The sequence below is a fragment of the Sus scrofa genome, chromosome 1 (genome assembly GCF_054392235.1).
Source record: "Sus scrofa isolate SSC_HxYL_T2T_F1_AM1 chromosome 1, Sscrofa_HxYL_maternal_Yorkshire_Landrace_v2.0, whole genome shotgun sequence".
NCBI classification, from domain to species: domain Eukaryota; kingdom Metazoa; phylum Chordata; class Mammalia; order Artiodactyla; family Suidae; genus Sus; species Sus scrofa.
In genome coordinates this window covers 166834798-166851428 of record NC_139383.1, presented here as the reverse complement: position 1 = coordinate 166851428, position 16631 = coordinate 166834798, and the positions used below count along the sequence as shown (strand labels likewise).

Genomic DNA, 16631 nt, shown 5'->3' with positions numbered 1-16631 from the left:
TAATTTCCCAATTTGTAGAAATAAAATGAACAAAACACTATTTTACATTTATCTGACATCAGACTGATAAATCACAGAAATCTTCTAATCTGATGGTCTAGGCTAGATTACTTTTTTAAATAAACTCACATGATGTATCTCTATTCCAGATAAATTGTTTATCTTTCAACGTTTTGACTCCAATCTCTTGCACAGAATTTTGCATATAGTATATATTTACTAAATATTTATCAAATCAATTACCCAATAGTTCAGATTTCTTTTCTTATTGCATCTTACGATTTTCATCCATCCAAGTGATAACCAAGCCCAACTCTGCTTAGTGCATCTTACCATTTTCTGCTATTTTACACTTTCTTCTTTAGGTTAGAGAACACACAATTTTTTCTCAGACTACTAGAATTTTTGTATTCTGTGTATTTATACTCCAACTAGAGCCAAACATAAAAAAACATAAAATATACTTGGAGTACAGATTGATAGTCTAACAATTTTAATATAATTTTAATAATTATTTTACTGCAACAGTTGTTCTATAACTGTTTTGTTCATGGAACTGCAACTGTACCATCCAGAATTATAGCCTAAAACATTAATCAGTCCCTAAGATTATTGTCAACAGCAAAAACCTTTAAAGGTAATATGGAACATCTACTGCATTTTGTATTTTCACAGTTCAAATGACAAGTAAGAGTTAAAAAAAAAAACACCATAGATATCTGACACAAGGAACTTAGTACAAGATTATGGGAGGGGGGGAAGCAGAATCCACTACAAATTTAGATGATTTAACTTCTTTGTAGCTTGGTTTCCTATTAAATCACACATAATCTCAAAGTTTGTCCTGAAGTTAAAAGGCTCAGAGGTGCAATAAAAATGCATGGACAAGAGTACACTACTCTGGTCTTAAATCCATCCAAATTGTTAATTTAAAATACCATTTTTATGAAAATTTGAAAAGTGGATTCAATTGTTCTGATCTTAATGTTTCTGTCCCCTTAAAATTGTTATGTTAAAATCCTATGACCAACGTGATGGCATTGGGAAGTGGAACATTTTCTTGGGGGTCAGGGGAAAGCTGCTTAGGTTGTAAGGGTGAAGCCCTCATGAATAGGATTATTCTTATAAAGGAGGCCCCATAAGGTTCCATAGTCCCTTCCCGTGTATCTGGACACACATGAATCCTATAACTTGGAACAAGGCCCTAATCCAACCACGTTGGCCTCTGATCTTGGGCTTCCATCTTCTAGAACTTGGAGAACAACATTTCTATTGTTTATAAGCTACTCATTCTGTGGTATTGTGTTATCTCAAGACAGACTATTATAGCTATTTTTAATTATCTTTTTAATTTTTGTCTTTTCATGGCTGCACCCATAGCATATGGCGGTTCCCAGGCTAGGGGAAGAATTTGAGCTGGAACCACTGGCCTCTGCCACAGCCATGCCAGATCTGAGCCGTGTCTGTGACCTACACCATAGCTCCTGGCAAAGCTGGATCCTTAACCTGCTGAGCAAGGCCAGGGATCAAACTTGCATCCTCATGGATTCTAGTCGGATTCGTTTCTGCTGAGCCACAATGGGAACTCCTAGGATAGCTATGTTTTAAATTTGGAGGTGACAAACCCTCAGGTTTGCAAGATAAGCCCTGGAGATCTACTATACAACACAGTGGCTATAACTAACAATATTTGATTTTATACTTGAAATTTTTTAGAAGAGTAGACCTTTATTAAGTGTTCTTACCACAAAATAATGTAATAAGTAATAAAGGGGGTGGGAGGAAACTTCTAAAGGAAACTTCATAGTGGTGATGGCTTCATGGGTGTATACTTAGCCCCAAACCCATCTAGTTGCATACATTAAATATACAGTTTTTCACATGTCAATCATATCCCCATTAAATAGCTGAAAAAAGGTGGATTGTATCTGAGATAAAATGAGAGCAAAAATAGTTACAGCTCATCTCCTGTTAACTCTTACAAGTTTTAGTCTTGAGAAATTAAACAATGGCAGGAAATATACCAAATTTGTGTTGACTTGTAAGGATTCAACTATTAGTATTCAGGCTAATGAGTAAGAGTAAGCAGCTGCAGCTGCTGCACTTAAGGGAGGAAAAGAAATCTACAGAGTATGGTTGTTACCCTGCCTCATTCCATTCATGGACTGGATACAATTCAGATTCATGAAGTCTCTTGAGAGATGAGAGAGGAAGGCATCTGCTCACACAGGGTCTAGTATGCAAATGCTGAATGAGAGCTTTTGGTCTCACTGAGGAAGCAGGGACCAGGAAGTAAACCCGATGTGTTAGACACAATAGGAGACAGTCTTTCTGGAACTGGATGGGAACTCAATGTATCTCCCTATCTGTTCCCTGCCTGTGTTTGGAAAGATCGAGACACAAATGAGTCAACTGGCTATAAGAACACTGAAGATATGGTGGAGCAATGGTTTAACTCTACAAAACCATCAGTGTGGAGAAGAGAAGCATATCCATTTTCTTTGGGAAACCATCACCCAAGAGAGGGAAAAGTTGAGCAACCCAGGTCCATTTTCTTTCAGCCAAATCACCAGCTCCTTAAATTACAACCCCATCCCCCAAAAGAAGTGAGTTAGGCTAAAAGAGGAGCATCATTCTAAAGTCATCTGCGAAAGCTATGTCAGAAATAGAATGAATTCCTCCCTAAAGTATATTGTCTATCCTCAACTTAGCAACTTCTTAAACAGTTTTATTTAAATGTGATTTTTTTGCCATGTATTCTGATATGAGATGCTAATTATATTTTTTCCATTATAGAAACCTAGTATAAGAAATACAAATTTCTTGTACTATTCTTGTAGCATTACACTCTCTGGACTATTAGCTTTTTTAGGAGTTAGGAACTGTGTGTTTATAGTCTTTATCTCACAGCTTGACAAAGACTAAATATTCCATATATTTTTATTAAATAACTGACAAGATAGACAATGATTAAATAGTTTCTATGATCACTAAATATTAAGTATTAAGTGACAAATGCATCTGGCCAGATATACTAATTAAGTCACCTACAAGGATTTATAACCCCCCAAAATATGTACATATAAATTAATTTCAATGTAGAACACACTAATTTAAGTGCACTATATCCCTGTACAAACCAGCATATCAGCATGGCACATAAAGCATTCTGGATCTTTAGAATTTATGCAGTAGGATCTATCATGATCTTACCCTCCCCTGCCCTAGTTATAAATAAATTTTAATGAGGAGTTCTTGGTCCTTCTGTGTTTTCCTAAATGACTCTGGTCACTAATTGGCTAAATTGAACAACCGCCACCTACTTCATTTAACACAGCATGAATTAAGCAGACTTTGCTTAACAAAACCCTGTAATATTTGCAGCAAACTGACCTCCAATCACAATAACATGAAATATACATTCTGCATATTCAAGTAAATAGTCAAGAGTTCAGCAAACTTATTTCAGTGGTGAGAAGGTAACATTTCTACTACTTCAAATGCAATAGGAAAGGTAAGGTTAATAATATCTGAAACCAATTTTTTCTTCTTCCTTTTTTCTGTAACGGGTAGTGGATAAAATGCTTTTTCACAGAAAGGCTCTAGTTTCACACAAAATTAAGCCTCTTTGGCATGGTTTCCCTGAATATATGCCAAGCACATATTAAGGTACACTTTTCTCCCTTGCTCCTCTCAGATTGCATTAGGCAACGGTTTCACATCTCTAAACTGTTTCTGAATAATTTCCTCTGTGATAGCTTTACCATAAAGTATTTAGAAATATCCCAGTAGAAAAAGACTAAAAATAGATGCTTTCCCAAAAATAGAAGTGCAGCAGGTCATGTGTTAATAACATAATCCCACTAAGTGGAAAGAAGCCCTGTAGGGTAAAAACAGCTTAGGATCAGATACTGAGAAAGAAGGAAATGTTTTGAGAGTATTAAACACTTTGTAATACTCTCACAAGTTGTCACTATTTTAGAAAAAGAACTAATTGAAATGCAGAGCAGATAAAATGTAATCAGCTAGGAGACTTGGAAAACAACATTCAAACTCAACTTCACAGATACTAACTATATGTAAGATCTTAGGTCACTTCCCACAATTCCTGCTTTTTTTCCTACCATATTAAGAGCTTCTAATTCTTCTTCAGCTAATTATAAATGCATATTTAAATTATTTTAATGGTAACCTCTAGCCCTTGAAGCCATATTAACCAACTTTTTGTACATAGTTAAATGAAAAAATATTAATCCTTGGCTGTGCTTAGACCATTTCTCTAGAAAAAATTTTTAGCCTAAGTGTGCATGGGAAGCATTGGGGGAATTTTGAAAAATGTAAATACCTGAACTATCCCCAAATATTTCCATTCAATAGATCTGGCTTCCCTAGGACAATATTCTGAAACAAATGTATCATGAAACAAGGCTTCATAGAGCAAGTGAGGAATATGCTGGCCCAAAGACCATCAGTGGTCTTAAGACAAGAGCTGAGGTTGACTGAACTTTCAGAAACATTTATAGCCATTTTACAAAGGAGTTTCATGTGTGCTCAGTCTAAAAACAAAATCTGGCTTCTACTCTTATTCTGTGTTGTATTGGCGATTGAGTTTTTTCAAAACAGATTTTTAAAGGAAATGACTCCAGGAGAGTGGAGGAATTGGAGACCTCTGTAACTCAAGTTCCTTTCAGTAAAAATGAATTAGCGAATTGAGGAAGAGGGTGCTTTGTAAATGAATACAAATTCAATTCACTTGCTGTTGTTTAACATTCTCATTTTTTTCTAATTATTTTGTAATTGAGTCTTAGTTTTATCTGTTATGATCAGATCGTGAGGTATGATTTCAATCCATTTAAATTTCTTTTTTTTGTTTTTGTCTTTTTAGAGCTGTACCCATGGCATATGGAGATTCCCAGGCTAGGGGTTGAATTGGAGCCGTAGCCACCGGCCTATGCCACAGCCACAGCAACGCCAGATCCTAGCCATGTTTGCGACCTACACCACAGCTCATGGCAATGCTGGATCCTTAACCCACTGAGCAAGGCCAGAGATCGAACCTGAAACCTCATGGTTCCTAGTTGGATTTGTTTCTGCCACACCATGACATGAACTCCTCAATCCATCTAAATTTATCAAGACTTTCTTCACAACATGTTCTACTTGGGTGAAAGTTCCATATGCAGTTGAAAAATATGAGTTTTCTGTAGTGGTTTGGGTATATTATTCTAGTAATGCCAATTGGTTGATAGTGTTGTTTAAATAATCTATATCCGTATGTACATTTTCTACTCCTACTATCAATTATTGTAAGAAATATGGCAAGACCTCCAAATTAGGAATTCCAGTTCTGACATGGGAGTGCACACAAACTAAAGCTAATCCCATCCAATGACAACCATAAGTTTTGGTCAAAATAACACAAAACAGTAAGAGCAATATAGAGGTAGAAACTTCAAAACAGATGAATATAAATTCTGCATTCTGAGGGGCACAAAGCAAAAAAGTGGAAAAAATGAAAAGGTTTAGGAAATGCTTGGACAATATGTCTAAGAAGCCCAAGAAGGATTAGTGAGAAAGTCTTAATAAGTATTTGAAAAACATTTGAAGAAAAATGGCTGAAAATTTTCCACAGCTGGGTAAAGTTGTAAATTCGGAGTGAGGACTGGTAAGGGGTAAATTAAAGGTAAAGCAAACTTAGATATGTCATGATCAGACTGTTTAAATCCAAAGATAGTGAAAATATCTTGAAAAAAGCCGAAGGTTGAGGGGTGGCAATACCAGACAGAAGACTGGAATCTGGAGAAATACTAAGTGGATAAAAAATGTCAAATAGTTTGGTAAGTACAATAGATTACATCCTTTCCATTTAAGTTGTTTAAAATGTATATGACTGCTGAAAACCAAGATTTTCAGTGTTAGGACTTATGGTTTCATCTGAGATATAAAGAGTATGGAAGTCATCACTCACCCTGGAAAGAGAAGCTGGATAAACTAAAAATTATGACATTCTTGGACCCATCAGAGAACTGAGACTGCTGAGCAAACTCACACTGAAGTGTAGACAGACAGCTTCAGAGAGGGAGACATCAGTGAAGTTGGCTTACCTAGAGTAGAAGCCACTTAAGCCCAAAGTTGCTAGGATACTTACATGGAAACTGATGAACTGTTGGGTACTGTGTGTGGACTATCAGGTGAGTGAGAAATTCCTGGGGACCACATCTTCTTTTCGATGAGTCCCAACACTTTTTTGGCTTTACCTTCAACAAGAATCTATCGTGTTCTTACAATGAAGAGATAGGAAAGATCCTCTCGACTTCTGGCAGCATGAGGGGAAACGTGATAATTATACAACACACCCAGAGTCATCTTTATAAAAAAGATTGAACCACCAGGAAAATGACTTTACTGGAGTTCCAATTCGACTGGAGAAAAAGGATGCCTCTCTCTTGCCCTTTCCAGCTTCTCTATTTCACCTAATGAGAAGAATGCAGTCATTTAACAGTCAATTTTTTTTTTTTAATGGACTAGAAAAGCTGTAGTCACAGGAGGAAGAAAGGACGAGGGGCAAAAAAAAAAAAAAAATGGTACAACTGAAGAAATGTTTGTGCATGTTATAGTTCTAGGACACAAATCAGAAGCTTATGAAATATTCAACTTCACCCTGAATTTTACCACCATCACCTAGAGTTTAACAGTGGATTAGAGATGTAAGACCTGTGAGAACTCTAAGGAGTACTTATAAAGTATAAAATCAAGAGGAGATATACAAAAATATAGGAGAACATTTGAAGCCTCTGGCACCAATGGCTATAGAAAACACTAAACAAAGACCAATCATAAACTAAAACACAAAGAAAAAAGTTAAAAAGAACAAGGCATATAGGAACTGTAGGAAAATATCAAAAATCTGCATTACTGGAATAGAAGGGAATGGAGCAGAAAAATATGTGAAGCAATAATGACCCCAAAGTTTCAAGAACGAATGGCAAACACCAAGCCACAGAGTGAGAAATCTCAGAGGACAATAAGCAGGATAAATACCAAATAAGTCACACCAGGCACATCACATTAAAGGTGAAGAAAAACAAACAAAAAATAAATAAAAGGATTCAGATTAAAATTATACCTCATATAGAAATAATCGCAGTAGACTTTTTGTCACAAACTATGCAAGGAAGTTGAGCACAGAATGAAGTAAGTGGAAGGACGTGAAAGTAAAATATATTAGTTTTGATATTCTTCAGTTACCTAAAAGTAAAAGCAAAAATGGTACAATGAATTACATGATTATAAACATAAGTAATTGAAATCAATTAGTTTATAGTCACATGTGGCAGGAGATGCACTTGGGAATTTTATTTTGTAAATTATCTGCACCACATGTGAAGCAGTAGAATGTTATTTGAAGGTAAACAGGTTGAATCTATTTTGTAAACTCCAGGGGGGAAACCACACAAAATTTTTTAACTGTTTAATTGATGAACTGAAGATACAGTGGAATTCTATAAAATAGTCAATTAAAATCAGGATAAAAAGAGGGGAAAGAAGAAGGAGAGCAAATAGGAAACTGTTACACACTTGGAAGGTATCAATCTAAATAATCACAAAAATGTCAATAGTCTTAAACATACTAATTGAGATAGAAATTGTCAAGAGTGGCATGCTATTATGAGATAAATGAGCTATAAAGCAGTGAAAATATGATTGCACCTTAAACATATATTGCTAAGTGAAAGAAGTTGGTCAGAAAAAGTTACGTACTGATGATTCAATTTATGTTATTTTGGAAAAGGCAAAACTATGGAGAAAGTGAACAGAGCAACAGTTTCCAGCATTTATTGGAGGGGAAGTTTGAATACATCATACAGGAGATTTTAGGGGAATGGACCCATTTTGTCTGATATTGTAATGGTGAATACATGACACTACACATTTGTCAAAACCCACTGCAGAAAGAGTGAATCTTACAGGATATAGGAAAAAAAATGGGATGCCATCAAAGAAACTCCAGGTTGATAGAAAATTCTGACAACAAATATTTTAACTGTATGTGTGAACAAGAACAACTTCACTGAGGGGGAACAAAAATGTTTATCACCCAGGTACTTTTTTTTTTTTTTTCCAGCAGTGCCTGTGAAAAGTGGATATTCCTGGGTCAGGAATCAAACCTGTACCACAGCAGCAACCCAAGCTACTGCAGTGACAATGCAGGATCTTTAACCCACTGTGCCACCAGGGAACTCCCCAAGTAACTTCTGAATGAAGTCTCTGAAACCAAAGGCAAAGGAACCTACTTTAACCCCACACTCTACTTGATTAGGTTGTTTCACACAGGAGTATAGTTTAACAATACATGATGTTGCTGTGCACACACTGAAATGAACAATTAAGGGAAACGAAGGGCAAGTATGTCAAAAGTACACCAGAGCCAAATGAAAGATTCCCAATGGCCAAAGTTGGAAGAATTTGAGCAAGATATACTCTAACAAAGTATAAATAAATGTACATGAATCCATATGGATATAAATAAATGATTGGACAATTAATAAACAGACCATTATCACATGCATAAGAATTCTGCTGCATGTACAATGACATATATATAACTTTGGGGGGGAGGCACACCCAGCATATAGAAGTACACAGGCCAGCAGTTGAATTGGAGCTGCAGCTGCCAGTCTACACCACAGCCACCTAGGATTTGAGCCACATCTGCAACCTACGCCACAGCTTGCAGCAACACTGGATCCTTAAACCACTGAGCGAGGCCAGGGATCAAGCCCACATCCTCAGGGACCTGTCGGATTCTTAACCTGCAGAGTTACAACAGGAACTCCCCCTTTTCACCATTTTAAAGGTGTTAATATTGTCAAGTCTATTGGAGAAAACAGCTAAGTAAAAATACAGTTGCCATGTTTCCAGTAAGTGAAATATCATACACAAATTCCCCTATATGAGACAGATACCATATTGCCTTCTAAATACCATTAGGCATATCTGAGAAATCTTTCCTGATAGTCTAGTACACCTTAATGAACTTGAAAAGGGGAGCTTGACAGGAAATGGAGGTTACAGTCTCCTTGAAGTATAAAGGACTTCATACTTGACTGAAGTATAAAGTTTAAAGAAACAACAAGAGACTCGTCTTTTATATACTCAAGATTTTAAATGCTCACCTGAATAGTGCAAGAATTCATTAAAGAATTTTAAGCACAAGTTTGAATACAGTATGTTTGCATTTTTAAAAGATTTTGTGGGTTTCTGACCTGATAAAGGGGTGGGTTTAAGGTAGTCGCACTTAAAGGGATTTCAGTAAGGAAACTTGGGGAGTAATTTGAATGGAAACAAGACTGAAACGCAGCACAGACCAATGGGGATTATAAATAAATTTGAAAATGTAAAATGTAATAAATACTGGATTGGTGGATGAGTGAAAGAAGGAGGTAAGTCTAGAATGGTGCCCACATTTGTGACCTTTGGTGGAACTTCACACATGGGGTTGCTGATCACTAACATGGGGATTGACAAGGAACAAGAAAGAGAAAGATAATGAGTTCACAAGGGGTCAATCAAAATCTGAGGTTCCTGTTCATCAGGCAATTGTGTATGTAGGTCTGAAGTTAAGGAAATCCATGTGGATGGAAGAAGTATGTTTTGTAATATCATGATCACCAGAATCTGGCATGAGGAGGCTCCCCAGGGACACTGTGAAAAGAGAAGTTGCCCAAGGAAAAAGTCCTAACAAAACCCAGACCTTCAGATACAGTCACAAAAACAGAAGCGAAGGATTCTGAGAAAAAGCAGCTACAGAGGCAGAGGTAAAATTTAAGGGAGAGAATGTCTCAGTGAAATTAAAAACAAAAATCAGCATTGGCAAAGAAAGTAAAATAACTATCTTTGAATCTGTAGAGGTTGCTTTTAAAATGGTTAAATAAATAGACATCCTGTTATGCACAAAGTTCTTTTTGATCTGATAAAATGCAGAAATGAATCAGGTTCAAAGAACAAAGTACTTTTCGATCTGATAAAATTCTTTAAGTGGCCTGTGCCTAGGTTATTGCATGTGTAAAATTAGCACGAAAACAGTTTAATAAATGGATTTTTTTTCCTGTCAGGAATATCAAGTATGACAGCAATACCCAGTCAATAGTGCATATTAGGTAAGTATTTGTTGTTATCCTAATCTTTGTTTTTCTTTTGAATCTAGTGCTATTTTTTTCTTGCTAAAAGTATGCCAAATACCCTTCTAACTCATAATTTTTTTTTTTTTTTGGTCTTTTTGCTATCTCTTTGGGCCACTCCCGCGGCATATGGAGGTTCCCAGGCTAGGGGTCGAATCGGAGCTGTAGCCCCCCAGCCTACGCCAGAGCCACAGCAACACAGGACCCAAGCTGCGTCTGCAACCTACACCACAGCTCACAGCAACGCCGGATCCTTAACCCACTGAGCAAGGGCAGGGACCGAACCCGCAACCTCATGGCTCCTAGTCGGATTCGTTAACCACTGCGCCATGACGGGAACTCCTCATAATTTTGATAAATGTTAATACTGCTGACTCCTATCCTAACACACCAGGATGCTTTAGGAGAAAGAACAATTACCAGATGTGACTAGAGTTTATTACTGCCAAAGGATATGCCAGATTTCCTCTTATCGCTCCAAACCACAGTCCCAAAAGTACAGCCAGAGTTGGTGGTTAATCCCTATGTCAGAGATAATTACAGGATAGACGTTGTTGTGATAATTGAGGTGGGTAATAAGGGTCTGCCAAACTTTTGAGAAAGCTGTTTTCTCTGAACCGTGCTTGGGAGAATATTTGGTGTCTTTCTAAATATTCCCAGTTTGACTAATTTCACCTTCATTGCATTATATCAATGACCTGAAAGGGCCACAAACTATGGAATGGGTACATTAAAACTCAGGACGACTTTACTTGTTAAGAGATAACTGATGACAATGTAAGAGTAATTTTAATGGAGTAGTTGGCTAATGATCAACATTGCAATGGATTTTAAAAAGCATGGAAGCTGAAAGGTGAGAGGATTGGGAGAAGGTTTTCTTTAGGAAGGGAGAACTCTATAGAGGAATTTAAGTTCTGATGAGAAAATGTTAAGAAAGGGAAAATAATAGAGGAAAGGGAGAATAATTTATTGAGGTATCTGGAAGGCAAAGAAGAGACTGAGATACAGATCACAGCATAAGGGGCAAGAATTACACTGAAAGGATCATCTCAGACAAAGTGAGAAGACTCAATAGAAGAGAGCAGAGCATATGGTTTAAGCTCATAGTTTTGCTAGAAACTGCTCTAAGTCCCAGCTGGAATTAATTCATTTACTGCTTATTATTGTTAGCCTTATTATTTTTATTTTCCAAATGAGGAGAGGTATGGAAAACTTATGTAATGAGCTCAAGTAAAATTCCAAGCATCAAATGGAGCCATGATATGAAATAAGACAGGTGAGCTATACAACTCCTGCCTTTGAATTCTATCCTAAATGGTAGCTGTGATGAATACAGATAGATGCAAAGTCAAAAGAGAATAAATTATTCTTAGTTTAAAAAGAAAACAAGAAAAGGAAACACTATGAAAAGTTGTGAAGGTATTGGCCAAGGAATCCTTAAAATACTGGATCAGAAAATGTGGCCTGAACAGGACACTAGAAAGAAACCACTTATAGACTCAGGTGACCAAAGAATGGAATAGTCCTTAAGTTAAGAAACATCTGGGCTCAAGTGAACTAGCAACAGAGTGGATGAAGCAGGGACTGTGTTAGAGATAAGCCACTCCAGAGAATGTGGTCATGGGATGTGAAGAAGAGACAAGAGTCTAGGTAGAAGAAAAGTCATGTCTACTATGGTTGCTGTAAATGTAATTTCAGAATTGACCATATGCCTTTATTTTACTTGTGATACTACTGGAAATATATATCTGCAAATGTCAGTATACTCAGTTAAATGTTTTATCTTTTTTATTTTTGTCTTAAAGTCTTCACTACTCTAATAAAAGCATTCTTTATTTTCTTCTAATGTATAAATTTTATATAGTTAGCCTTTACACTATGTAAATTTTATTTTTAAGGCAGAATCTGTTTTTTACACAATTTTATAAACATTCATTCCACTAACACTCTACCCTCAAATACAGATTTATAAATTTGCCTTAATCACACATCAAAGTTCCACAGCCCTTCCTAACACTGTTCTCCCTTTCTGCTGCTCACTGGGATTAAAGTTCTTGACTTCCTCTACCATCCATGGCCTTGTTATATGCTAAATGTATTCCCCCTCCCTTGACTTAAGGCCCTGCCATGGGATTTGTTTTGGCCAGTGTTACATGTACAGAAATGACAGTGGCATGCCAAGGCCAAACCTATACTGTCAGAGGCATCATGCACACCTGCCACCTTGTTTCTTTCTCACAACACGGCAAACATGTCATGGATATCCCCCTCTCTGAGGAGGTAGGTGGAGCAGAGGTGCCCCAGCTGCTGTATCCTGAAATCCATCCACCCAGATTACACAAAGAATCGCAGTGGAAACATCCAATTTCATATCAGGGAATATAGTAGGCTGAAAAGGTAGTCTTATTGCTTTGTCCAATAAATATTTTTTAAGGGCTGCACCCATGGCATATGGAGGTTCCCAAGTTAGGGGTCCAATTGGAGCTACAGCTGCTGGCCTATGCCACAGCCACAGCAACGCAGGATCCAAGCCATGTCTGCAACCCACACCACAGCTCACAGCAATGCCAGATCCTTAACCCACTGAGCAAGGCCAGGGGTTGAATCTACCTCATGGCTGCTAGCCGGATTCGTTTCCACTGTGCCATGATGGGAACTCCTGTCCAATAAATTCTTAATTCAAATATTTTGCAGTTGTAGATTGTGATGTTTACAGATTCTGATGCTTAATCTTTTTCATCCAGGTTGCTGAACTTTTCTTCTCTTTTCCTTAACATATTAACTGTTTGAAGTTCTTTGATTCCAAAATCTTGACCATATGATTGCATCTTAACATGCCCAGCTTTTCTGTCAGGATTTTTGTGTAAGAACACTATGGGGAATGTGTATGATATCTTCTGCCAGTAGCAGTCATTTTTATTCTGTTGGACATTTAGGATGAGAGGCTGATTGTGTCCACCCAAGCAGAAATGGGTCTGAACTAGAGTTTGGCTCTGGTTTTAGTATGATTCACTCAGCCTCTAGAGGTTACTGTCATCCCAATGGCCCTGCTCTGCTCTGAGCCAAGATGAATACCTTTTCCCAGATATGAGAGAATTGGAAGTTTTCATTCAGTTTAGGAAACCAAATTAATTTAATCTTTGTTTTATCAGAAATATGATTTTTATAATCAATTTCTTTTCCTAAGGATTACCATGAAAACACTAAACTTACTCAGTCTACTCAGAAACAAATTTGGAATCATCTAAGAGCTTATCCAAAGAGTCCTTTAGAATGTGTTATCAATTTTAAAGAATTCACTATTGTATAGGGATGCAGGCCTCATATCTAGGAACCAAGGGCTGAAAAGTAGAGTGACTTCTCTCATTATCACATCTGTGTTCCCACTTGGATGTTTTTGCTTCTTGTAGGATAGCTTGATAGATTAGATATTCTAGTTCTGAGGCTGGTAGCAAAGATGGACAATTCATCAAAATTCAGAGTATGTATTTAGTTAAACCCAAAGTACAGCTACCACCAGGTTTTATTTTGTTTCTCCTGTGCATAGGCCATTGGGCAAAAAAAAAAAATTGCCATTCTGGCAGGATGATTGACTGTTTATTATGAGAACACAGGATTAACATCATGGGATTGTGGTTAATCATGTCTCAAATTCAATGGACCCACTGAGGTGCCATACACTCTGCAATCTGAACAACAACAATCTGATCCGTGTAAAATGACTGGAGGTTCAGACCCCTTATGGAGTAGGTGTCTATTTAACTCTGTCAGGAAAGCAACCCAAAGTAATCATAGAGGTATTTGGCTGAGTATAAGAGGTGGTAGAAGAGGGAAGAAACAAATATTCATCATGACTTTGGAACTAACTGGGGAGGCCTGCTGAAATTGAAACTGGCCACTACCTTGAAACATGAGAGAAACAGACCAGATGTAACCACAGTCTGAGTGAACCCAAGCACTTAAATGGTAGACACTGTTGGTAATGCCCACATCCTCTGATCAAACTGTCTATGCCAAAGACTGCCTATAGCAACTATTTGTGCCTCTGCCTGGGCTTTATTCTTGTTAGAAAAGCATGTTCAGCCTGTTTTACAGAGAGCCAAATATACTGGGGAGTTTTTGTCCCCAGAATCAATCCTCATCCATTGGAACTGGCAAGTCTTTGACAGTACTGTGCTGTTTTCCTAATCCCTTGGAGAAATGAGCTCCAGGTCCCTTAGAAACAATCCATTGGCTTCTTTCCATCTTCTTACATTTTCTTGGTTTGCTAGTATTTCTTTGGCTCATGTGCCAAATAAACTACATGATAAAATAATTTTATCACAATCTATTCCTGGGGATTCTTCTCCAAAACAAGGCAGGTGGCAGCTACAAAAGTATTAAACACAATGGCTTACTTTAAAAAAAATTTTTTTTAAAGGTCTATGAATCAAGTCTTTTTTAAATTAACTAGGATAAAATTAAAGTATATAAAAATCAACAAAATAAAATTATAAATCAAATGGAAATCTTTTAAATTATAGTACTGGCATTTTTTTTTAAATCCAAATTTATATGTATATATGTGCACACACACACACACACACACACACACATATATATATATATCTCCCTTGTTTGGGAATGTGGGGTAGAAAAAGTTTATGATTAAAAGTGTAAAATTTTATTAAAATAGAAAAAGATGTATCAGCTTCATGAAAGAGGAATATAAAATATTCTTCCAAATCAACCTATATCTTTAGTACTGTAATAATAAATATAAAATAGTCATTACTTATGAAATATGGCATGGTTTTACCTGAAACAAACTAAGAGCAAATGTCTAAGGGCAACTAAGTCATACTTGTAAAGAACAAAATAATGGAACTTCTCCATAAATTATCTTGGCTTATTTTGAAGTTATGATCATGTCAGTATGGTATTAGCCTAGGATATAAACATTAAAACAAACAGGACAAAATACAGAGCCCATCAGTAGAGTGATATATATGTAAAATTTGGCTAAAGATCAAGATTTCTGGCTGATCATTTGAAAATGACAATTTACAAAATGGTGGTGAAAAAAAGTGTTACTTGTATGGAGCTACTCTGCATACTTACGCCATATGACATGCAAAGTTTAATTGGGATAAATAGTTGTAACTGTCAAGGAAAATCTTTTGAACACAGAAGGAAATATAGAATATCGTCTTATGACACCAGGGGAAGAAAACTTTCCTAAGCAATGTGGAAAATATTGATAATTAAGCTTTGCTAGAATTTTTTAAATTATGTATTCTATACATAATGGCTACATATAATGAATTTCTCTAGTTACATGAAAAACAGGTGGAACATAACTTCAAAGAAGTGAACAAAAGACATGAAAAAAGCAATTCACAAAATAGAAAACATGAAATGGTTACTACTCTCACTAATGATCTGAGAAATACACATTAAAGCAGGAAAAAACAAACCCTTATGTACAAACCAGAGAAGCACAAAAGTTTATGTTAAGTTCCCTTATGTTTAAGTCTGTGTATCATGCAAAGTGGTAAAATCATTAGAATAGTTATTTGACAAACACTTAAATTTGAGTTTGTGCATGATCAATCATCCAGCAATTACATTTCTAGGTATCATCCTAGAGTAATTCTTGCATATGTATCTAGATAAGAAACTAGTTGCAAGATTGCTCATAACAACATTATTTTTAATAGTGAAAAAGTCTAAGCATCCTAAATTTCCTTCAATAGAAATTGGTAGTTTATCTTATGATCATATAGTTAAATGCTATTACAGTAAAAACAAATGGGCTATTGCTGCAATACTTATGTAGTAAGTATTAAGGAATACAAAGTTAAAATTAAGAAGTTTTAGATGAACATGAAAAAAGATATTAGTTAAGTTAAACTTGACCATGGATGAATCATACCTTATATTGCTTAGGGATAAATTTAGTAAGAACAGAAATCATGCATAGGACAACCAGACTTCAAAATCAACATATCTTTATCTCCGAATAAAATGGAAGGTTACACCACACCCTCAACTGATTTTTAATACTCTGTTTAGATGGTTGATGGATAGACAACTGTTCATTATACTAATTTAAAACAATTTGGGATATCTAAAATATATTCCAATTATTTAAAAAGAAAATCTGATTTTTAACAAAATTACTTTAGAATAAGAAATCAAGAAATCCACAACTTTGTCTATGGAGATAGCTTTTGCCTTTTAAGTTAAAAAAGGGGGGCAGCATTAAATAAAACAACCACAACCACTTTGCTTATTATAGACCAGATTTGATTTATGATATATTTGGGATTAATTGTGAAACTCTCTCAGGCTAAATCTAGCCTTACAACTAAAAAAAAAAAAAAAAAAAGTTATTTTTTTTTTCATACTGGATATAAACAGTTCTCATATAGTAGTTGCTTAATGATGTTCTACTATTGAGAACTTGCT

At 36.1% G+C, this 16631-nt stretch overlaps 1 long non-coding RNA gene across 5 annotated transcripts in view; it reads right to left on the bottom strand.

Moving 5' to 3' along the window:
- The window catches only part of LOC110261625 (uncharacterized), a 128507-nt gene that overhangs the window by 76295 nt on the left and 35581 nt on the right, over positions 1-16631 (bottom strand). The window contains exon 3 of one of the 5 annotated variants that reach the window (XR_014841143.1): positions 11959-14549. The exons of the other annotated variants lie outside the window; for them this stretch is intronic. This is a non-coding gene — a long non-coding RNA (uncharacterized LOC110261625). Of the gene's footprint in view, positions 1-11958; positions 14550-16631 lie in introns of those variants that run through there. 5 annotated transcript variants of the gene reach the window in all.